The sequence below is a fragment of the Aedes aegypti genome, chromosome 1, assembly GCF_002204515.2.
Source record: "Aedes aegypti strain LVP_AGWG chromosome 1, AaegL5.0 Primary Assembly, whole genome shotgun sequence".
Lineage (NCBI taxonomy): Eukaryota > Metazoa > Arthropoda > Insecta > Diptera > Culicidae > Aedes > Aedes aegypti.
The window spans coordinates 136,198,808-136,224,841 of record NC_035107.1 but is presented as its reverse complement, the minus strand read 5'-3'; the positions used below and the strand labels follow the sequence as shown (position 1 = coordinate 136,224,841).

The 26,034-nt window shown below is 37.0% G+C and overlaps 1 protein-coding gene across 1 annotated transcript in view; it reads right to left on the bottom strand.

The window, feature by feature from the left end:
- LOC5564067 (acetylcholine receptor subunit alpha-like) overlaps positions 1-25,768 on the bottom strand; it is a 698,646-nt gene extending 672,878 nt beyond the window's left edge. The window contains exon 1 of the mRNA XM_021848318.1: positions 24,737-25,768. The gene's annotated coding sequence lies outside the window, so the exon portion shown is untranslated. The remainder of the gene's footprint in view (positions 1-24,736) is intronic.
- Between the last annotated feature and the right edge of the window lie 266 nt (positions 25,769-26,034).

Sequence of the window (26,034 nt, the reverse complement as noted above, 5' to 3'; positions counted from 1 at the left end):
ATCCTGATTTCACCAATAAAGCTCTTATATAACAAGATATTATGCTTGCTGCTTAGAAAGAAGTATTTGGTGTTACTTGGGTGACATTAATTATATATTTATTAGCCTATGTTGGTGCCAATATTCCCTTTTTAATGTTAATATTATTTCCGTTGTTTGTTTATATTATTTGTCATTTTGTTATTCAATTTAAAATACTATTAAATTAAAATTAAAATTAAATTCCTTAAAATTATGTTGCAACATTATAAGAAGAACTTGCATACAACATATTCAAATTTGAAATGGCACCAACTGAATGAATGTATACCCTCGTCGTTTGTATGGAGAAATGTCAACCAGCATCAACTGTCATCAACGCTCTGGGGTGGTGCAAGGACCATCGGAACGGATATGACATGGAGATGATATGGCGGATTTTTGGGATCTGGAAAGATATATAAGACCTTGGGACTCCCAAGCGTCCTCTTGTAATTTGTGATTTGGCCCGGAGGAACGAAGACAGCGGCAGCGTTCGTCACATAGTGAACTTTAGTGACCACGCGTTTCGAAAACGTTAAAGTTAAGGTAGTATCGGTTAGCGAAGCCACACGAAATCGTTAAATTTCTAACCGATTCATCGAGTGGGATTAGTGTGAAGTGAAGTTCGAATCCAGTGGTTCCAGAAAAACTGAAATCGTACGCCATACGTCGTGAGTGTAAAAGGTCGAGGAAGTGCTTGCCAGAAGCGGTACTGGCATAGTGTGTGTCGAACAATTGGTAGAAGAGACACGAACAGTAGAACCACTGGAGGGAAAAACCGCATGTAATCCCGACCAAACAGTTAAATCCCACTCGATTGGCAAAAGACACTCGCGAAAGAAAAAGTGCACACGGTACCGTTCCCCGGGCCCAAACTGAAGTGAAACGCCAGGCCCACCGTTACACGGGCCGAGTTGCCGCAGAAAATCTGGACTCCCTGTCCAAAACGTAAAGGGATCCGGTTGAAACCCCTCGCCGGCTGCGTCCGTCCCAGCATCACCCCTGCACCTTGAAGCGTCTCCCAGTGGAACATGTCGACCAACGAGCATCACATCGGCCGCAACGATCATTCACAGTGGTTCGCAAGTGAATAAAATGCGCAAGTAAAAAAAAACATAATTTAAGCATTTTCTTTGTTCCAAACAAGCCCTTTAAATTGCATGGTCCCCACAATTCAAGCTGCCATCTTTTTTTTGTTGTTAGTTTATGTGCTGAAAACTACCGGTAAGTGGGTTGAAAGTCCACCTAATGGGTTGAAGTTTCTCCTCAGATCGCCCAATTAACACGACCCGTGAAAAGTGTGCTGTGAACCTCTGTCTAGTGGAAAACAATACAGAGCAGTGGAGCTCAAGCCTACAGGGGTTCTCAACCACACTTCGTTAAACTATCAAGGATCAACGCGCCCTTGGTGTTTTCGAACGGAAGGTGTTGCGGACCATCTACGGCGGAGTGCAGATGGAAGACGGAACGTGGAGAAGGCGGATGAACCATGAATTGCACCAGCTGCTGGGAGAACCAACCATTGTCCACCTCGCAAAAATTGGGAGGCTGCGGTGGGCCGGGCATGTCACCAGAATGTCGGATACCAACCCGGTGAAAATGGTTCTCGAAAACAATCCGACAGGCACAAGACGACGTGGTGCGCAGCGAGCAAGATGGGTCGATCAAGTTGAGGACGATCTGCGGACCCTTCGCAGAATGCGTGGCTGGCGACGGGCAGCCATGGACCGAGTCGAATGAAGACGTCTCCTACGTACAGCAGAGGCCACCCAGGCCTTAGCCTGACTGGTAAGGTAAGTAAGGGCCTTTGCACCGTTTTCTTCCCCGAGGAAGTAGGTTAATGCTTCATTAACGGATCTGAAACCTGCCTTGCGCCTTATCAATTTTCATGATTTGGAAAACCATTACTGGAGAAGGTCAATTCGTGAACATTCAGATGGATCGGCAGCATCCTGATTGTTTTAGATATCTGATGGCAATCCCCAGCTTCCCAGTGGTAGCTTTCCAAATTTATTCACCTAGGTTGTAACATATCAATTTTCATGGTTTTGCTCACGAAGTCCTTGTAAATGACTGAGATGATTCCTATGTTTATTGGCAAAGGAAATACTTGAGGAAATATATAGGAATTAGAAAAATTGAAAAAACAGGAATTTCTGGTTGACTGAATTGACTCAAACACTATGTATCTGAAATACCATTCAAAACAAATGTGTGTTCGACGCTGTAAATTTGACACAATCTCGTAGAAAGACGGCTGAGAAACATAATATTGAAAATGAAAACTTTGATTAAATTTGTCGTCAGACACGTAGGTATCAAGATCATATCGTACTAGTCCAATTTAAGGTCTGCGCACCCCATTGAATATTTTGTACTAGTCCCGCAAATAAAGCCTCTCAGATAACTGTATTAGACAGCATACAATCAGTTTAATGTTTTGTTTGACGTTAGCAACATCCAGAACCATCTTCAGACGTTTATCTCACGTTCGTTCTTTCGTTCCGCGTCGGCATGTGGGCCCTAAACTTATTAGGCACCATCAGCAACATTTACTCCTCGTTCAGCGTCCTCTTCTATCTTTACGTTTACATATTACAGCCGCTGACTGGGAGGCTGTGGCTGACCTAGAAACCCCAATGTAAATGCGAAAAGACACTTCCACTCTGAAACTCTCCAATGCTGGCTACTCCGAGCCGCACCAGCAATGATAACGAGAAAGACGAGCCTGGCATGTGTACGGAAAGTAGGGTGGCCCATAAGGATCAAACTACAAAAATCTTAAGTAACACGTCACAAATTTGTTCATTTGGACCCCCAGAAGCTACTGTGAAAATTTGAGCAGAATCCGTCAAAATGAGCTTGAAGTTTGTATTAAGAATATTGACCAAATATATGAAACGGATTCCGCTCAAATTATCACAGTATCTTCTGGGTTGCACCCCCAAATGAACAAATTTGAGGGTTTAACTTAAGATTTTTCAAGTTGTTTTTTTTTCATGTAAAACTGGGCCACTCTTATGGAAAGATATTCATCCGCCGAGGACATTGCGCCTTTTTCATATTCGTCCGCAAAACACACGACACAGGGACCGGCTCTGTAACACCCATAGTAGCTATAAGGGAGGAAAAAGCATGCAGCAAAATATTTTTTGCTCCAACGTTGTGATTCATATTTTTGCGTTATTTAGACGGCCAGACCAGACGCAGACCAGCAGATGATGGTTTTTGTGTAACTTTGTTGCTTGACTGTATTTATCTTGACATGTGTGGGAAAATGGCATCGCCCTCAATTGTACACAAACAAGCAGTATAAATCGGTGAGGAAAATGTAAGGCATACCAAATATGATATATTCTGCAAATATATTTTTCCAAAAATTGTTGATAACAATGTATTTTGTTACAAATTGTTGTTGAGCTAAGATGAATCAAACCCACAGCTTAAATTTGATGAAGCACAAATCTAGACAACCAAACATTTCAAATCAATTATTTAGGTCTTCACGTCGTTCGGGTATTCGTCGTGCTGCTTCATCCTTATAATGACCTATCGCCTATTCAATAAAATCTAGCGTATGCTAACATATAGAGGTAACCGCAGTGCTCTATTTCTCTTCATTGGCTTTCTCTTTGAATTAGTGAACGAAATTCAACCGATTTTCGAAACACTTTATGATGCAGGATGACAAAAAAATCTTATTATGGGGAAAGGAGGTTGAAAAATCTCTAAAATTGCCTTACGTAATAAATGGACCACCCCTTAGTAGACTGCCTATGTATCAGGCGTAAGGAGTGGCGTGCTATAATGGTAGAAAAACGGAAACGTAGAGAAACTTTTTTTTTTCGCCCGTTTCTGGTTCTTGCAAATGCTATGAATGTACAGATTAACTGTGATATACTGAGAGTAGAAGATATTAGCAAGTGAAAGATGCAACTACAAAGTACGAGGAGAAAAACGGGCCTGGGATTGAACCCATGGCCTTCTGCTTATGAAGCAGAAGCGGTAGCAATTGGACCATTAATCCAGTCTAATATTAACCCGTATAGGCCTGAGTGAAGGCAAAAATTCTAAAACCCTCACCGCTCAGCGAATTTTTAATGGATTCGAATGATTTTTTGTCAGTATACTGGCACACATATCTAGTTTTTAGAAGTGGACAGAGGTACGCAGAAATATTCCTATGGCCGGAGTTATTCCGGTGAGTCACTGGGTCAGGTCGGGTAAAAAAGTTAAAGTGAACAAAATAATATTCTTGAGAAAGCCCTTTCAGAACAATGCCAGATTGGGTTCTCTTTTTCATAATGATTACATGGACTGGGGAAAATCTAAGTAAACCATTTATTCCATTTTTGATCTCTTCAGGTGACTTACAGTCACTTGAGAGACCCTTCAAGACGACTTTGAACAAACGTTCAGTTTTGTCGTCATAGGTAAAAAAATGTGCTTCTTCTCTTCAAGATGTTTGAGAAGAAGTTCGCGATCTTTAAGAGTTTCCGGCAAAACGCGACAGAGCCTGGGCTAGAGACTGCTTCGATTGGGAAAATTCGGTGTTCAGAAAATTTGTCTAGAGCATCGAACTAATTGCTCATTTCGATGTAATTATCAACATTACCCATTACCCACCCTTGGGAGAAAGTTCGCATTCCGGAGAAACGTCCTATCTTCCATTCTTGCCACGTTTAGTGACAGTAACATTGATCAGTTTTATGGATATTTCTTAAATTTTCCATTTGGAAATGCAAATGTCACCTGTTTTATATGTTTAAAACAAGTACTGGTATCCATCGCAAATAACAAAATACTGTCTTCTGGTTTGAGTAAATGTTTTATGTGATTTTTTGATTCAGCCAATATAGGGTAACATTGATCACCCATGTAAACAACGTTCGGTAATATTAAAAATGTTGTTACTTACCTAAATCATAAATATGATAAAATATGAAGACCAAACTCTTACAAGTCATTTACTTTTTGAGTTATTTTAAAAAGAATAACACTTTGAATTACGGAATACGCCTAAAGGTAGGCAATTTCCTAAAGAAATACTGAATTCCTAATAGCAGTTTATTAATGTTGCCTGTATGAGGACATCGAGGACATCGAGTGTCAGAATGGCCGAGTTGTAGTAGACTTTGGTGAATGAATCTGAATTGAAATAGGCATTGTCTCAGACTAATGACTGACAATGACCATTACGCAATAAACTATTGGAAAAATTACATCTCAATCTTATTATTTCCTGCAATCACCAAAATATTGAACACGATGGCTGCATGGTGAAACTTGAAAATATTCTGCAACGTAACTTCAACTTCGTTCCTAAAAAAGTTACGTGAATCGTAATTATGTTAAAAAACTTTTCATTACACGAGGCTTAGTGTACTACTATTATTAAAAGTCTTACGCAAGCTGCATTTACGACAATAATAGCTAGCACTATATTCACACATAAAGTAGATGATATCCTAATTCCGTGAGCTGATGGGTCTGAGAATAGACCAGGGAATCGACCAACTTAAATTTATAGATTTACGTGCGCGTCGTTCATGGTTGGCTAGATGCTCTGGGATATTATTTGATGAATATCATAATTTTATGTATGACTCTGCTTAGAAGCAGGAACATTCATCACATGGACTGGTTCAGCGGGTGGTTACGAAAAAATGGTCAGCACATAAATAACTTTCCCGATAAAATTTAATATCTTAGATACCATCGACCAAAACAACGCTTTCTATCTGCTCGCTTTTATAGCGTCTGCATCATTCGCCGAAACGCTAAAAGTACTTCATGCAGCAAAACGAATATGAAAATCATGTAAATATATAGCGTAACATGGCGGAGCATAAGTGCTTTCTTCGTGTAGTCATAGAAAACCGATGAGATAAGAGCCAGCAAAAAAGAAAAGAAATGCTTCTCGTCAAGTACACAACTTGGATAAAAGCCTTTGGCTTTGCCTCTACCTTCAAAGTTGCTTGACAAGAATCGATGTTTACACGCTCTTTTCCGGAACAAGATTTTCCTTTCACACCCATTCGCCGCTGCCGTCTCTGGCGTCAACTTGATTCCACTTGCCGGGAATGGTCGCTGTTTAGATCTTTTTCACTGAACTCACTGCTGGTTCAATGTTTTTCCCAAATATACACCAAAGAGTGGTGAAAAATCTTACTTCTTCTTACCAGGCAGGTTGGGATGGGGGGTTCGGGAGAAATCTTACGTAAGAATTTCTTGGCGATTTTTTTAATAACTTTCACAATTAACAGCTGTCATTACCCTCTGAATTGGAAATAGATTGAACTTCAATATTGGTTGATAAAATATGTATAAGTTTCGTTTGGAATAAAGCGTTTTAAAGTTGGAGGGGTCTTGAGAGTGCTTACACAATCATTGAAAGTTTGCCAAACATCGGTCATGGAATAATTCTCAAAGTAATTCCAACGGCAGATTTTTATTTGATGAGTGCTCTTCAGGATATTTCTCAATTCAATACCCTGATAGCCCTACATGTTTTTCCTCTTCTAGAAACTTATCTATGATTGACTTGGTCTTAACCGACTCTAGTGATCTTTGTAACCAAATAGTTACTCATGCTGAATTTTATTCTGATCATGTCCCTGTTACATTTCAAATATCTCATAAAGCGATTCTCAATCCTATCAGCTCCACTTTCAATTATTTTCGAGCCGACTGGAATATATATGAATCGTATATTGACTCTAATCTTGATGTTAACATTTCTTTACAAACAATGCTCTTGAACTTTAACAAATTCCATTGTTGAAGCCAGGAGAATTGCAATTCCAAAATGTGAAAATTTGAATCCGTGGTTATAGACGATGATCTTAAACTCTTGATCCGCCTTAAAAACGTGAGGAGAAGGCAATTTCAACGCACTCGCGATCCTGCTATGAAAATTATTTGGCAAGATTTGCAGAAAAAAATCAAGAAACGTTTTGCACAATTAAGAAACAAAAATTTTGAAAACAAAATTTCTCAACTGAACCCTGGTTCTAAGCCCTTTTGGAAATTATCTAAAATTTTGAAAAAACCTCAGAAGCCAATACCGGCATTGAAAAAGGAAAACAAATTATTACACACTAATTGCGAAAAAGCTCAAAAACTTGCTAAGCAGTTTGAAAGCGCGCACAATTTTAATTTAGGACTTACTAGTCCAATTGAAAATCAAGTTACTCAGGACTTCGAAAATATTCTCAATCAAGAGAACGTTTTCGAAAATGCCTGAAACAAAGACTGCTCTAGAAATTATTTTAAAGATTCCTTAAGGAATTCATCTTGAAATTTTTCAATAGATTGCTCAAGATATGCTAAGAGGAATTTCTTCATTTTTTTCTCTAGAAAATCCTTCGGCAGCCCAAGAATGAAATTTCAACTCAGAAACTCTTACAGCATTTCATAGAAAGATTCTTTCAAAAATGTGTGTATTGATTTTTATGGTAATTACTCTGAGATACCTTGAAAATAATCCTACAGATTTTTTTCCAGGTCAAACAAATAAAGATTTATTCTAAGATTAACCCTTTCATGGCAGTTTTTAGATATACTACCAGTCGTTTTCAAAACAAATCCTTCAAGAATTATATAAATGATAACAGGATTTTCCTCATAAATTTCTCCTACTATTTCGATGTTTTTCAAAGATTTCTTGAATTATTTTAAAAGTTTAATCTACATTGATTCTTCAAATTAAAAATTTATTTACGTTCAAAACCACAAAATGCTACAGAAATTATTCCTATGATTCTTCCAAAAGTTCCAGTCGAGATTTTCCAGGGATTTGCTCTAAAAAATCCTGCAGGAAATTATGCAAGGTTTCGTTTGGTAAATTTTGCAATAATTATTTTAAGAGATTCTCTTTAAATTAACCTTTAAACTTCGTTCTGGTGGGGATTTTTAAGTATTTTATCAATGATGTCATGAGAGTTTTGTTTAAAAATATCCACCGGATAATTTTTGGAAATTCTCACCAATTTTTTCTTTGAAAGTTTCTTTATCACCTTCGACAAATTCCGGTAATTTTTTAAGGGTATCATTGGAAAGAAACTGAGAGTATCATTAAAAAAATCTGGTTTAATTCTGGAAAGTTGAAAAGTTTGGGACATAATCGCTCATAGAAATCTTTATATTAATAGCTGATGCAAACTTTAGGCAAACTCCTGAATAACATTCCGATTAAATTTCTGAGAACACCATTTATCATATGTAGCGATTTCTGACTTAACGTTATTCCCACAGAAACTTTAATACCTAGATACACTTTGAGAGATGTCTTTTCGGAATCTCTGAGAAATCTGAGCTTACAATGAATTCAACAATAAATGAACATAAAATTCATTATTTTTAATCAAATCTTGATATTTGTTGAAAGTGTATTATAATTTCGATTAATTGATAGTCACATGTCGATTGTATGTTGGCTTAGCGGCATACACTCCTATTTCGAAGGGTCTCCATATCTGACTCTGCCTAGTGCCTCGTAAACCCTAGCTACGCCACTGAACCGTTGCAAAATATTTTCGACATGAAGGTCCGGAGCTATTTTTGTAAGTGCAACTGGTTCACAGCACGATTTTGTTAACAACAAATATCGAAAAAATAGTTTTGCTTAAAATTTAAGCTCCCTTGAACCGCTAGTAGACCTGTTGTTCCTATAGTAGCACCACTTCTCATGCAATACAGGTATGTTCCGTTTTCGTCACGTTCCGATTTCTTTCACAATGTATTCCGTTTTTATCAACACCAAAATATTGAATTTTTTTTATTTTTCGGAATGTTTAAAGGTAAACTTAATACTTATTTTGAAGCAAGCCTTATGTTTTTCTAATGCCTCAGAGTTGAATTTTCGACATTATGGTAGTATCACTTGTAACGTAGGTATTAATTCCTATACAGGTCGGACTCGATTATCCGGAGTATCGATTTTTTTTTGCTCCGGATAATTATGGGAGTAGGAGCATTAGGGCCCCGAAAACAAAATATTTTTTTTTATCAGCATACACAAAAAACCCTTTTTTCAAATCCCCTATTCCTAGCTACGTCCAACAGCTGTAACAGCTAGGGATTGTAATTACAGTCATACCTCGATATAACGTTATTTTTACCTCAATATAACGTAACTTTGTTTGGCTCCCATTAATTTTTTCCATTTTTTTTTATCAAAAACATGATTTATGAATGATTTATGACTTCCGTCATCCCCTCATCGTGCCCGTTCCGAAAATACTCATATTGCATGGGGTTTCAATGATTTTACCAAACCGGAGGCTGCCATCTTGGATTTAAAAATGGCGTCGCACATCGATTTCCGTCATCCCTCCGTCGCGCCCGTTTCAAAAATACTCATATTGCATGGGTTTCCAACAATTTTCCTTAACCGGAGGCCGCCATCTTGGATTTCAAAATGGCATCGGACATCGATTTCCGTCATCCTCTCAACGTGCCCGGTCCGAAAATACCCATGAGAACATACCTTGAGTTATTTCTATTAGCTTTTTCCATTATGCGCAAGATTTTGATTTCGCTTTTTGTATCAATATACTATCATATAGGATAGGGATAGCTATAGAATTTTGTAGATAGTTTATTTTTCCCCAAAGATAGTTGATAACGATATGCGTGATCCATAAGTGATGAAAAAATGCTGATAGTATATCCATCCGTCTATCAATTGATAGAGATAATATAGTCTAGCTTAGCTCTATCTTATATTCATCATTTTTCAAGAAGTGATAGTATCCCTATCACTACCCATAGTGTTTGATAGTATCAAAAGATAGATGTGATAATTGTGTTGATGTGTTGCCGTGAAATATATTTCTGTTTTCAAATTTGGTGTTATAACGTAAATTTATGAATTTCAATCCTTCTTCTTGTGGCGAATTGGAAGCCCAAGCAGAATGGTTCGTTGTTGCGTCGTCGGATAGGTTTTGTTCTCGGTTTCGCGCGTGTTTTCATTACCGGAGAACTTCTTTTCTCCTTGTTTACGCGTCTTGCTGGGGAGGTATTTGGGAAAGCCCAAGCAAGACTGTTTGTTTTCGGGACGCCAAGAAGTTTTCTGTTCGCACAGTGTGAGTGCGAAGATATATTTGTGTTCAGTCGAGGATGGATTACCAACTGGTGAGTTCGTTTCATGCTTATGATAACACATTTTTTTCTTGAAAGAATAACTTTTATGTAATATTAAAACAAACTTTGTATGGTTCGTCACTATAAGTGTCGGCATTATGCTTGTTTTATAAAATTTCAATATACACATATTATTCTCTTTTTGACATTATTAAAAATATCTTTTGAATTGTTCGACATTGTGAATGTTGACGTATTTTTTAAAACTTCTACCATCTCGAGACAAAAATGCACAGTAATACTCATATTTAATTTTCAATCAAACTATGTATTGTTTGTCACTACAAGTCGGCATTAATCCTTTTTCATATGATTTAAAATATATACATGTAATTCTCAGCTTTTGCTTTTAATAAAAACTTATTTTGAATTGTTCGACATTATAGATGTTGACGTATGTTTTTAATCTTCTACCAAAAACTTCTCGAGACAAGAATACAAAACAAGCTTTAAATATAAGTCGTATATTTCCCCCTCGTCCATGGATCGCATCACCGACCAAAGGTGACTCCCAGATCTTTTCCTCCCTCACTAATAAACACCCTTCCCGTGGTGATTGTGGAGATGCAGAGGTATTCTCGGTCTCTAGAAGCAACAATCATTACACCCTAACATTCCTTCCCCTCCCAACTGACTGTAAGGACTTGGCCGGCGCCGTTTTTGATCAATAATATTAGATCTGCAAAAATTGCACTTCGAGAGTAACGGAAACTCCCATCCCTTATTCATTTGGATCGTAGTGCAATTCATACCAGTTCCGATCAATCACGGAGTAGCAACCATTGACATGTACAGTCAGTCTATGCTATGCTATGCTATGCTTCAATCCTTCTTCTTGTGGCGAATTTTCATAAGGGTTTCCTATGTTTATCGATAGTTCAATTATTGGTTCAGAATTTTCAATGTATTCTCATATTTAGCCGAACACATCCAGTCAAATTGCGAAATTTGTTCAAAAATAAATGAGGACTTACACATTTTTGGCCAAATTTCACCCCCAACGACGGTACTTGCACATTTGTTTTCAAAATTCTTTAAATTCGAAATTTTACCGTGAATTGAACTATTCGCTGACACGCTGAATGGCTCGATATGGTTGTGGTCTCTAAAGGTTGCTGCTCTTGAACGCTCTATCATCAAGTTATTACCGAGAGAATGAATGGTAGCTTAAAAAAAATCCGATTGCGATGTTCCACGTTTGCCAGTAAAATTAATTTGCGTTTCTATTATTCTCAGTGTATGAGAAAATCAGAATAGGCCCTTTGCAAATCAATTCACTTATTTGAGTTGATTTCTTCCACAGTATGAGACGTATTAAGTACTTCTTAATTCTTAAATCTTCTTCTAAAGCTCTGACAATTCGTCAAAAAAACCGTTCATGCTGAAGTAAATCATGAAAGTATCCAAATAGTTCTTTATTTCATACAAGTTCGAACGGATTCTTCTTCTTTGAAATACGTCCCCACTGGGACAGAGCCTGTTCATCAGCTTAGTGCTCAATCAACACTTCCAAAGTTAGCCATTTTAGCGTTGTATAACATATTTCAGGTGCAATGACACTCTATGCCCAGGGAAGTGAAAGAAATGTAATGTAATGGAAATATTACGAATAAATCCTGGACCGGCTGGAGGTCGAACCTAGACCTTCAGCATAACTTAGCTTTGTGGCTGTGAAATTTACTGCTAGGCTAAGGTAGGCTCTAACGGAAGGTTCGTACGGATTGCTCTCCGCAAATGTGCCAAAACGTGACTTCAGCATTATTTTATTATTCTATTAATTTTTAAATGACCTTCTCTGTTATTGTACATGCATGTAGAGGCTTGTATCCCGGTCGTTCATTTTTGATCGGAAATCTCTGAGGAGGAAACTCGTCGAAAAAACAAACGAACTCTTTGGTTGCCCGGGTCGCGTAGTACATTCATGAGGCTGGGTACACAAGAGAAACTTTTTCACACCGTTTATTTCGCGGTGTCATACTGAACATGTTTGTGCTCTCCGAAAAAAAAGGAAAACAGAAAGAGACCAGAACCCCAGGAGAGAATCACGATTGATAAGGATATAATTTCGGTTAAATGCCATGTGAAGTTTTGAGCTCATACGGAGTTATATTGTCAACGTTAATTTGAGTAAAGCTTGAATTTTCAACACAAGTATTTACTGCTCATATATTTCCTCTATGCCTATGTCAAATGTATTTAAATGTTTCTAATATGCAATTATGGGCAATGCAACTTTCCATAAGAGCACTTAACTCAAACAAACACATCCCCATTCCAAACTGGGCAAAGCTCCCCCATTAAAATTCCATTTGTTTCCGGCAGTTACATGCAGTTTCTTCATCGCTCGGTTAACTCGCAATCTTATTTTAACGGTCGTGAACAATCAGAAAGCACTCCAACCATCGTCACCAAAACATATTTCCTACGCTTTCCTGCGAGCTTATTCCCTCCAGCACGAATGCAAATTATGTTATTTCGTGCGTGCGTACGACTCGACTCCGACTGTGCAAGCGCCTGCTGGTGAAAAGTGTAGCGCATAGAAGAAATAATAATGTTTGCTCAAGGAGTTTTCCCTGGAGGGTTCTCCACAAAAGGCCATTTGTTCGGGTTTTCGAGACGAGAGTGGTCCATCCAACCCAACCAGCGAATAGCACGGCAAATGGGGGTCATTGTACGGTTGAATATATGGGCAAACAGAGCACGGAAAATATGTTAACTGCGCTTAACATGACAATTTACGGCCTAAACGGTTCAATCTCAGGAAACCAAAGGCAGGACCGAGCGTGGAATACAATTCGCAAATACGTTATTAAAATTGATTGATTTGCGCAAGTGTTGCAGTACAAATATACACATTTTGCTCATCAAGTTCTTCTTTCAAAATATGTTAATGTCCATACATTTTGTATCAGGGCGTCCCAACCGGTGTTTCAAGGATCTCTAGGGAGTCCGAGAAGCCATTAAGAATAAGTGTTATTTTTCTTGATCGAATAGTAAAAAGGAATCTCTTACCAACCCGACTATGGGTACATAACAAAATTATATCAGCTTATGTTTTTATGATACGAAGATTTTATCGAACATAAGTTGTTTCAATGTTGATGCAGAATCTTGTTAAAATCACTAAATGTATAACAAAAAGTTCTATGAATTGTAACATCAATATAACAAAATGTATTTTAATCTATCAATAACATAACAAGTCCAGTTATAATTTTTGATACAAAGTATCAAAATAATAATACTGTATAATATACGGGGTAACTCATTAAGTTACGAGCTTTTTGATCATAAAAAGGAAAATTCTAACAAAAAATGATATTCCGTGCAATAGACAGAAACATATATGGTAATAACCAGTTTTTTTTATCAATTACATATATAAAAATTCTAGTAAAACTTCATATACGGTGCAATACATTATATGAAATTCAAAGTCGCAACAAGTCACTTTTTAATCACGTGCAATTAGTGAATAATTAAATTAAGATCATACCATTTTGTTACCGCTTGGCTGGTTCTACAAACCCAAAAAAAAATGTTTTTTTTTTTCATTATTGTCAAAAATATATATTTCGCTTGATTCAAAAATTCAAGTTGATTAAAATGCACAGATGTGTATTTAATTTTATTATAAAATTGTTAAAAATAAACAAAAGGAAATATATTTCAAATAAATATTACACAATATGATATATTTTTGTTTCAAAAATTCCTGCGGATAACGGTGTCTAACAAAATTATATCATAATAAAATATGCATATCATATTTTGATAAAATTTTATTATATTTTAGTTATGTACTTCTAGTCGGGAAGCTTGTTTTCAAGAGAGCATTTACACCGAGTTCCATATTCTGGAACTTATCATTGATATTAATAATATTTTTAAAATGATATTAATAATATTTTTGAAAATGTAAAATGCTTTTTTTGTGAATGTGCAAATACCTGAAAATACTTTTAATATAATCGAGCCACCTAAAAATTGCACGTCAGGAACGTGCAACTGTTCTGACGCTAAGTGGTGTGTTTTTGCTAACTAAAAGGGAAGATCCTTACTGGAAGTGTTCAAACGAAAACGCTTATATGTCTTCAACTTAATCCATAGAATATTTTGCCAGCTTTCTGGCGAGGACCTCTAAGAAATCCTCAAGACTCTAGTGGTTATGAGAAGGATTCAAAGCATTTAGAATTCTGCTTCCACCAAACCATCTCCCACAAATCTATCATTAAGATTTGTTTGTAAAATTATTGATCAGCATATGATCTTTGGTAGATTTGTGCGCAGTTTTCAACATCTAACAAGGTTTCCTGACATGTTTTTAGCCAGTTTATAGACATATAGCCTGTTTATAGGCATATTTCTGCATAACCTATAATCACAGACAAACAGACGTCACACTCTCATCATTGTTCATCGACCACCTTTTTAACGGTCGATTCAAAAATATTGTAGGTGGCCAATCCGCTACCTGCAGCGCTCGCGTCGTTTTTGTTCGTGTTTGACGTTTACACACTACCACCATCTGTTGGCCTGTCGGCCAAATACACCGATTTCAGCATTGGGCGTATATGTCCTCGTGACTATGATCACAGACAAACAGACGTAACACTTAGAACAAATCTCGATCAAAATCATAGTTACGAGGACATGTGCGCCCAATGCTAAAATTATTGTATTTGGCCGACGGGCCAACAGATGGCGGTAGTGTGCAAACGTCAAACGCGAACAAAAACGATGCGAGCGCTGCGGGTGGCGGATTGGCCACCTACCATATTTTTGAATCGACCGTTAAAAAGGTGGTCGATGGACAATGATGAGAGTGTGACGTCTGTTTGTCTGTGGTATGATGTTGATCGGGATTTGATCTAAGTGTTACGTCTGTTTGTCTGTGCTATAATTGTCTCTCATGGAACCCATAAGCAACCTCTAGATCTGATAATTTATGGTGAAATTTCGGGGAGATATCTATAGTACACAAACCATAATTGCTGCCGATCCACTTAAATTCACTAATATTCAAATGTATTCTGCTACTGGGGGCTTCGTGGCCGTGCGGTTAGTGTTACCAAGCATTTAGCCGCATCGAGTGAAGGGGTGTGGGTTCGATTCCCGCTTCAGTCCGGAAAAAATTTCGTCAGGAAAGTTTTTCGACTGTGCCACTGGGCGTTGCATGCTAGTCCGTTGTCTAGTGTGGTGCTTCCTTCAAAGGGCAAATCGTCCACTGGAAGCATTAACGTGTCGGTGTCTTTTACTGAATATTCAAATTACTAACTGTGATACAACAATAGCTGACTTTGGCTTGTTTTTTTTCTCTAGGATGGAGCTTATCAGGCTACATAAAATTCCATGAAGCAAAAAATCAAGAAACTTCAAATGTTTTTAATTTCTTCTCCAAATTATTCACATATTCTACTGTCTGTTACATAACTTTAGAGCTGATTTTGGTTTGCTCTCTTGAATGGAGCTTTGCAGGTTCCGGAAGACTCCATGAAGCACAAAGCCAGAAAATTGTTCTTTAATTTCAATTTTAATGGAAGACCTACTCGCTACATATTATGAATCTATGACAAAAGGTCGTACTACAATTTCATTTCCACAGGAGACCAACTTGTCTCGTTTTTTTGAGAGGAGACCTGCTCGCTCTACGATATCTTTTTTTTTTTGCTCATGGGAGACCTATTCACTTCGATTTGTTTTATGTAGAGACTTACTCGCTCTAATTATCATTCTAAAGAAATACGCTCCATTTTTATTTTATTTTACTTTTTCATTGGAATATATGCTTCACGATTTGTGTTTTTTATTTGCATATCCGCTTAAAAAGTATTTCATTATTCAAGACTGTTTTGCTTCACAACCACGTGAGACCAATTTGCTCTATTACTGTTGTTTCTAAATGAAGAAAGAAAACTCCGTGTTACGGCTAAATGAAAAGCTTCTGTAAACCAAAAAATCTTAATAACCGCAATATATACGTATATACGGGATAAAATATATTCGCTTGTACAGATACTCTACTACCACGACGACCCTGCTTTTGAATGTACCACATTTACTTTTTTCAGCACGTTAAATAAATTAAATAATTTGTTTTTAAATAAATAATGATTCGTGGTTTACGGCTAACCAAAAGGACCACGTGATTGTTGTGCTGAAATCGAATTCATGTTAACTTCTGCAGGCCGTAGGGGTAACGCTCCCTAACCAAAGATCAGGGAGTCGTGAGTTCGATTCTCACCGAGAAGACAAGTAACTTTTTCGCAAAAACTTAACATCAATTTGTCCATTTAATCCAATTGCAAAGTATATGTAATGTTTGGTTTTTCGGTAGTTGTCAAATTAAATAATACAAACATAATCCAACATCTTTTAAAAACAAATAAAACTCAACTCGGTTTCCATTTTAAGACGAATCGCATCATGATACGCATACCACAATTAACAAACAACTAGTAGTTTATCAGTCGATATAAGTTCAATTTATTTCCCTTTCAAATTTTTTGAAACATAACCACATGTGGATATGATTGAAATAACTCCGATCGAACATCATTTTGAATTAGACAAACACCAACTATACTTATAATTTATATCAAATAAATCAATTCTGTACAAACATGTGAACAGGGCTCAAGAAATATTTAGCCAACGCAAACTGACACCACTACCAGGAAGATTAGTTTTAGCTCTTCCTGATAGTGGTATTGGTAAGGGTGATTGAGTTGAACTGGGCTCAACAGCGTCGTGCAAAGCCATTGTTTACCAATTTCGATGTGCCCTTTTCTAATGTTTGTCAAGACCCAAGTAATCACAAGCATTAGGGTATTACCGTATTTCAACTTAAATTCAACGAGTGCAATGCATCATTGCTTTTATTCTGCAATATGCGTGCAGTAATGCTTTAATTCCATTTTATGAATGCAATGTAGCATTGTTGTATTGTAGCAATGAAATGTGCATTAATGGGTGATATACACGCAGCAAACTGGACTATCGAAATTCATAAATTTTGCCTTATGAAAGGCGGAACGATTATTGCAATACGAGCGCTTTATGTACCGTCCCGTGGTATACGTACGGGCTTATCGATCGCAAGGCTCTTGGTTCAATTCCAGGTTGCAGCGAGAACATTTTTGGTTTTGAAATTTTGGTTTCATAAGGCAAATTTATGAATTTCAACCCGATTCTTTGTGGCGAATTTTCATAAGGGATTCTTATGTATTTCGATAATCCATTTGCCTGAGTGTACGGTCACCATTCAATGCTTCATTGCGCCATCTTACTCAATGCTTCATCGCAAGATTTCATTGCTCTATTTATTATCTTTCCCTTCCTCAGGCAAGTAGACTATAGAAATACTTAAATATCCCTTATGAAAATTTGCCACAAAAAACATGTTAAAATTCGTAGAATTGTCTTACGCGAAACCAGAATTTGAAATCAAAAAATAAGCAACAACCTGGAATTGAACCAAAAACCTTACGACTGATAGGCCCGTGCGTACACCACACGGCTATCGACCATTCAATGTGCCGAGATGCTAAAACGATACATAAAAAGTGAAGATTTAGCCCCACACAATGAAAACAAAAAAAACTTAAACGTTTGACCCTAAAATTGGGACAGAGCTTTAGGACCCTATTGCCACCGAACTACTAAAATTCACACACTGCCAGACCAAGCTATTTGGTAAACTAAGACACTGATCACTAATAAAAAACCCACCGAAACAAATAAATTTACTGCGCACCAAAAACAAACCATTCGTTTTAAATATCGTTAATCGACTACCAACTCTCATTCAACTCGTGGTTAATGGACAACCTCTAAACTAAATTTGGTTCGACACCTATTTGGACTTCAAATCTGAGAAATCGTTACATTAGTTATGAAATGAATCTTACGAAATACTAACATGTAACATTAAATACTGATTCAAAAAAAAAAATTACACCGAATTTCAATCTAAATCTACTCATCACACAATTGTTTCTGATAGTGTACTCTAAGGCAGCGTCCATTTATTACGTAACAATATAATTGAAAATTTTCGACACTCTTAAAATTTCTCTATAAGCCGCAACGTTTTAGCCTATTCCTCCAACCGATGGGGCAAGAGTTCAAATCGAGTGTGGGGCAAAAGTGCGCTGGCTGAATCACAAAATATCGATACTTGTATGAGAGCCATATTATAATTACACGAAAATTATAATTTTCAGGTTATCGTATTGGAGGTTCTGCTCCCGCTAAAGTCGTCTGTCATGTGAAGGAAGATACCAAAAAGTGTTAATACGTAAATTGCGGGGCAATCCCAATCTAACTATTGGGGTTGACCTTCTCGTAAACGAATATAAGGCTCATACGAGAATTGTTTCAAAGCAAATGGAAACACCACGGCTTATGCCACTGCAGGTAATTTTTTTTCTGTGTTTTCATCATCGGAAAAACATCAGAAAATGCACCTACTTCTAGTAACATGTCTCTCTCTGATTTTGATTTTCTAATTGAACAATTCAATCAAATGATTGATGCAACGTTCAAAACCACCGCTATGACTGAAGCAGTCCAAGGTGGAGTAAATTATACTAATAGAATTGTTATTGGATAACGTGTCACTCATGGATCCAAGTATAGTTTAATTTTGCATTAGAAAACTCGTTCTGTAAATGGTGAAAAGGACGAGCTGTTTAATTTTCTAACTGATAATAACATAGAGTAAGGTAGGGCAAAAGTTCGACCTTAGTGGTATAATCGAATCTATGACAAAAGGTCGAAAGGATAAAAGGTCGAAAGACAAAAGGTCGAATGGACAAAAGGTCGAAGAACAAAAATGAAGGGACAAAAGGTCGAAAATCTTTTTTCAAAGAAGGAAAAATTTCCCACCATGCAAATCGTTTTCGACCTTTTGTCCTTTCGACCTTTTGTCCATAAACCGTATAATCAAAGTATAATCAATAGCAGATGCAACAAAACAAATACCATACAGCGAACCTTCAACATATTGGCTATAATTTTGCTGAACAAACTTGTGTCAAAATATTTAAACATTTTTATTTATAACAGTTTCTAAATGGATTGTCTTAAACTAACTTTTGCCCCACCGGTGGCGCAAGAGTTCGAATCTAGTTTGGGGCAAAAGTTCGTTGGCTAAAGCACAAAATATCAATACTTTTATGACAGGCATACTTTGTACACGCCGTAAACTTATGTTTGCCGAAAAATACACACTAAATTTTCATCGAAAAAATGCCCAAAACAGGGTTAATTGTAATACACCCAAAAAAAGCAGTTTTTCACAAAACTAAGCGGAAATGTAAAATTTTTATGTCACTTTTCGCACGATCAGGCAAATTCCGCTAAATTTGAAGATAATATATGGATTTTAGGCAATCTGAACATTTGTCCATGAGTTTATACATGGGTCGAGCTTTTGCTCCGCAGATTCGAACTTTTGCCCCGCTATGGACCAAAAATTGTTTCCAAGCATTTATGCAAAAACTAATACACGTCAAACCATCCTTATGATAGGCCTAGAAACGCTCTTACATAAAATATTGAAAAATATGTTAGCTTCATTTGGTTCCATGCATCGAAAGTTTGACCAAATATTACAATATTAGGTCGAAGAACAACAAATAGCCATAACTTTTCCAAATCTCAATCGATTTTTATGATATTTGGAGTGAAAGTCTCTTATTTGAATAGCATTCGAACCACCATGACATTTCTAAGTTTGGTTTTGAATTGAGCTTACTCTATATATAGCAGTTACAGTCGACTTCCAATTTTAAAACCAGACAAAAATCCTGCAGAAGCTTCTAGCTATCGTCCAATCAGTTGGCTTTCCACCATGGACATTTGACCACTCATCAACTTTTACGTGTAACAAATTTGATCCGTTCCAACAAATCTGAAGGCTATTCTACTGGTCTTGCTCTTCTAGACATAGAAAAAGCATTCGACAGTGTTTGGCATGAAGGTTTGATTGTAAAATTAAAATAACTTTATTTTTCCAACATACATTGTTAGAATAATTCAAAGTTATCTGTCAAATCGTACACTTCAGGTTAATTATCAGAACTCCAGGTCTGAAAGACTTTCTGTAAGAGCTGGTGTTCCCCAAGGCAGCATTTTGGGACCAATATTATACAATATTTTCACATCTGACTTACCTGAGTTAGGGATGTCAAAAATCCTTGTTTGCGGATGACACAAGCCTCTCCGCCAAAGGACGAAGCCTGCGTGTCATATGTAGTCGATTGCAAAAAAGTTTGGATATTTTTTCTTCATACTTGCAAAAATGGAAGATTTCTCCTAATGCTTCCAAAACTCAACTAATAATATTCCCACATAAACCAAAAGCTTTTTATTTGAAACCTTCAAGTTGTCACGATGAGAGGAGTTCCAATAAATTGGTCAGATGAAGTTAAGTATCTAGGGCTCATACTAGATAAGAATTTAACTTTCAAAAATCACATTAAGGGCATTCAAGCCAAATGTAACAAATATGTAAAATGTGTCTATCCCCTTATAAAAAGAAAATCAAAACTTTGTCTTAAGGACAAGCTTTTGATATTCAAACAAATTGTCAGGTCAGCCATGTTGTATGCTATACCAATATGGACTAGCTGTTGTAATAGGTACTAGGAAGAAAGTTCTGCAGAGAATTCAAAATAAAATTTTGAAAATGATTCTGAGGGTTCCTCCCTGGTATAGTACCAATGAGTTAAATAGAATATCCAATGTTGAAACATTAGAACAAATGTCAAATAAAATTATTAATAAATTCGGGCAAAAATCGTTACAATCTTCTATTGCCACGATTAATGCGTTATATATTTAGGTTAAGTAAGGTTAAATAAATTGAAAACGTGTTTTTTCTTCTATTAGCAGGTGAAATCAACTCACCTGTAAAAAATCTGAACTGCTACGGCAAATGAAATGTAATATGTTGTTAACAAAATGTTAATAAAATCATAAATTTGTTTTACCAAATTAGGATGATTGTGTTGTCTAATAACAGTGAACACTTAAATATAAGAAATTCCGGGACAAGAGTTTTATACCGCATCAGGATAAGAGAAGGTGGCTGAAATTTTCAAAACTATCTAACTCGTTCGGCATGCCATATGCACGTGTGTTCTAAAAAGTGACATTTTTATCACTACGGGAACCACCAATCAAGAGATCTATGTCTAGGAATACCTCGAAAAGCGGCTGCTACCATCCCTGAAGCAACATGTTAGACCTGTGCTGCTCTGGCCAGATATGACGAGCTGCCACTATGAGAAAAAGGCAATCGAGTGGTACAATGCGAACAATGTGGTTTTGGTACCCATAGACCACAACCCTCATAGTAGCCCAGAATTCCGCTCTTTCGAAGGATCTTGGTCTGATGAAATTTCAAAAAAGTTATAAATCCATGCAAAACGAGCAGCAGTAAAAATAACAGGCGTTTGGCGGCGAATAAGGTCGATGAGACCACTGTGCAAATTTTTATGGAAGGGGTTAACCTGAAGGCACGACAACTCGGATTTGGCAAACCAAAAAATCGAATGTATTTCCTTTAAATATATGATTTGAACTACCAAAAAAACAACATCAGGTTTACGATTTTTTGTCAATCGAAAATTTTCTGTCGCTTTTAACTCGGTCTCGCGATTATTATTTTTTTTTATTCGGCCGGAAAGACATTGAAACGGCTGATGGCGCTATACCACCCGGATAATGATTTGAAGAAAAAACCTTGTGAAGTGACAAAAGCGGATGATATTCAATAAACCAAGAGGTAGGCGAGGCAAATTACAACGGCCGAGCGCAACGTGTTCATCGGCAAGAAGGAATTTGGATGTATTAGTATAAAGGGTGAGATCCTTCCGACATAGTTCGAAACTACCATTGAATTTAATTTAACTAGCAGCGTATATATTTTTTTTGCATAAAAATTGATTGTTGAAATGTTTAAGGGGATAAATAATTGCTGTTTAAAGGTCGAGGGATCGATTTCTTTTCGTTTCAGAGAGCGATCAGTGGCGCTATAGCCTAGGCTTTTCCAGCCAGGACACGAAGGAGAAATACCTATGTCCCATCACCTCCCCTTAAATGAAACGGTTGGTACAGTAGTCCCCGTTTCTTCTCTCATAAAATTGAAATTTTTTCGTCAATCACGTGTTTCATACGTGAATAATCTGTTCGCCGTAATTTTTTGATTATCTTCAAAGCCAAGTCTGCACAGTGGGCCTGGCCATTTTAATATTTGTAACATATTGACGGTATGCTGCAATTAATAATGTTGACTAGAAAATACTGGAATAATTTCCAGTATTTCCAGGCTGCTTTTCTATATTGGCTGTGCAAGCGCTTAGATTAAGGACTGTTCATTTTATAAAGTGGACACCTTGTGCATGCTGTATCTTTCTTATTAATCAATGAAATTTCAATCGGTTTTTTGCACATCGTTTGACTAGTATTGTACAATGTTGTGATAGTAAAAATTCTCCAAAATAATTAAATTTCACACGAATATGGAACAACAATTAGATCGGTCGATTTTTTGAGGTTATCAAAATCAATGATTGTAAGAAATTGGCTGGAAAATTCGATAATTTATATTTTCTATTTTCAAAAAAGGCTTGTTCTTCGAAAGTATCATCAATCAGAAGCCTGATGGAAAAAATCAAGTTTTTTTTGGAGCAACAATTTTACAGATATAATATAATCAATTTTCCCGTATATTTTTAAAGATTTTTTTTTTAATTTGATGGGAATTGATATGAGTAGAATTTTTTGTGTAAAAGTACGTCCTGACGGAAGTCCTAATATAGTATTAATATGAAAAATAACTTACGCCTTCATAGAGTTACTTAGTAAGTCCCCACGTCACATTCAAAGCACAACAGAAACACAATTGTTTTATTCTTAGAAGACCTATCAAAGTACATTGACAATCATCAAAATTGGCAACACTGCTGTAAAAAAATCGATTTTATTTTCCACATATTATTTTCATAATATGTTATTCTGAGATTACCAATTGAAAATTTCGGAGAAAACTGTTTACAATTTGCTGTAGATCGATAAATATGCGTACATGATTTTAAAAGTATGAGACTTTTTAGTAAAACTACCATAAACAGTAAAATTTATACTTAAGACTGTAGTTTAATCTCACGATTTAGCTTTCGTTTATACTAATATAGTTTCTTTAGTAATAAAAAATAGTTTTGAACACGCTTTTTACTTTTCTCTTTTGCTGGGAGTGAAAGGATGGTGTTTCAGTTAATTTGGCCATAAATGGGTAAATCACTAAAGTTACCTAATGTCATAGAATGGTGGAATATAATTGATATTTTTAAAGCTTTACCTTTACTAGAATAGTAAAGGATACAAACATACAATTTGTTCATAAAACTAAGGATTTTTGTTTTGCGAAAAATAATGTTAAACTTTGACGGACAGCTTTTTTTAAGAGTTTTTGGAAAAACTATTTAGCTCTTCAACCAAAAGCATTCTCAAAGATTTTATATTTTCATAGCATTTTAGAACAATAGGTCAACGATACACAGAAAACCGATGACGATTTTATCAATAAATAAAAAAGATATAGCATAAACAAAGTGTCCACTTTATAAAATGAACAGTCCTTAGATTAGAAAGATACGATTTTTGGTCGATCAACTTTTGCGCGTTCCAGTCTTTAACTGTCTGACGATACAAAAGAAATTTCTAGATAAATCCATGGAGAAGCTACTGTCGAAATTCCTTATGGAAATCTTTTTAGAGAAATTCGTAATGGATGATCTAGGTGGATGCTTTTGAGGATTTCTGGAAAGATTTTCCTGACGGGAGTATTAGCATACATATTTTTTTTAATATTTCATGTTTTTATTGAAAAAAAAAATCAGCGGGTCTCTCAGAAGTATTAACTGGTGTAGTAGGCCTATGATTATAAACAAGTACACCCGATTCTGTTTTGGCACGAAGGATGCGTACCGTGCAAAAAAAGATGTCAGTTCAAAAATTCAAAAACTGTGCAAAAAAGAAACACTATTTCTCGGCGTTTAATGCAAAAGTAAGGTTGTGGCGAAAAAACTTTAACCTAGTGGTAAGAGTGCGCGACTACAAGCATGTTGAAGGTGTCTGGGTTCGATTCCCGGTTGGTCCAGGGTATTTTCGTAATGGAAATTTCCTTGACTTCCCTGGACATAGAGTATCATCGTATGAACCTGCCACACGATATACGAATGCAAAAATGGCAACTTAGACAAAGAAAGCTCTCAGTTAATAACTGTGGAAGTGCTCACTGGACACTAAGCTCAGAAGCAGGCTGGGACAGCCCAGTGAGGACGTAATGCCAAAAAAGCGTACTGCCGAAAAATCCTCTGAAAATCCTCGATAAATCCCACCCTAGTTGGAAATCCAACGTGCTTCAATCAACAAATGGAGTAGGTTCTAGGTTTAATTTCACTTCTTTCATCCCTGCTTTTAATAAATTCAACGCATCGGATTTAAATCGGATTTAAATGTAAATGTTGCTAATGACATTTTCACAACACTTGCTTACCTTATCTAGTCACGGAGCAGTCCTGTAACCGGTACCATCAATTAAATCTGCTGTCACAGGTGACGCAGCTAGTAGTTACTATTACCAATTAGTTTAAGTTAATAATTACACCAATTGCGTTAAGCGCAGGAAAATCTCGTCGACTAATTGCACTAATCACCAAAACCATTCACCCAGCCATTCAGATACAATTACCACAGATCTGTGCTTCTGCCTACATTGGCGATGGCGTTCTCTCGCCAGCTTCAAACAATGTATATATACTTTCACTACACACTCCACTTCGCTGCGTCAGAAAATTCGCTATTCAGTTTTCCCTATAGCGTTCACACGCTGCATGAAAGCGGATTTCCTTCCCAAAAATGCTTCTCCTCATATTCACTTTCCATCAAACGGTGCTATGGCTGCATTAACGGTAGTCACGTCACTTTGAACTATCGAACCACAATTTCCCACTGCAGACGATGGTTTGACCGCTGGCGTGCTCAATTTTATATTTTCCAATTTCTTCACAAACTGCTTCTTATACTTTTGATATAATAATCCCCATGTTATTCACCTTAGACACTCATGCACCACACCAAACTCACTGTTGGCAAGAAGAAAAAGATTCGCCTGGAATCATGCAACTAGCATTACGCCAACGTGTACACTGGTAGTTGCTATTATCTGGTAGCACTTTTTTCCGGTTTTAAACAATTTTTAATACCACACCATAATGAGACCAACACACGCGATTCTTCACTGGGTTCAGCAACTTTGTCCTAGTTGGAATCTCCAGCAGCAAGCGAACTAGAACGTGAACCGTTTTTATCACACTTTTCCTCCTAAATGTAGTCAAAAAGCTGCACGTCTCTGGACCTGCACGAAGAAGACACTACACTTTATTTCCAGCCCCATCTATTGTAGGTGTCTCTATCTCAAGGACTAAGTACCACCAAGTACCGGGGTGTGGTAAACCAATGGGTTTGGGCCTTCCACCGACCGAGTTCTCAGGCCAGGATAAAAAACACGACCAACTGCGGCAAGGATCACGAGCGAACTGATTTACACGCGACCGACTTGTGCAGACTTTCGGGCGCGCTCCAGAACTCTTAATTCACTAAGTATACGGTATACGTTGTTGGGGCACACCAACACCATCTAGCGTTCTGGATGCGCACTCTTTCGAACAACAGCCCCACATTGACTGCTAGGACGCACGTACACATCGAAAAGCACAGCTGGTCGATGGTGGGCCCCCGATGGGTGGATGCTGGGGAAATGCAAGAGATGTGTTTTGCTCTAGCCAGCGGTTT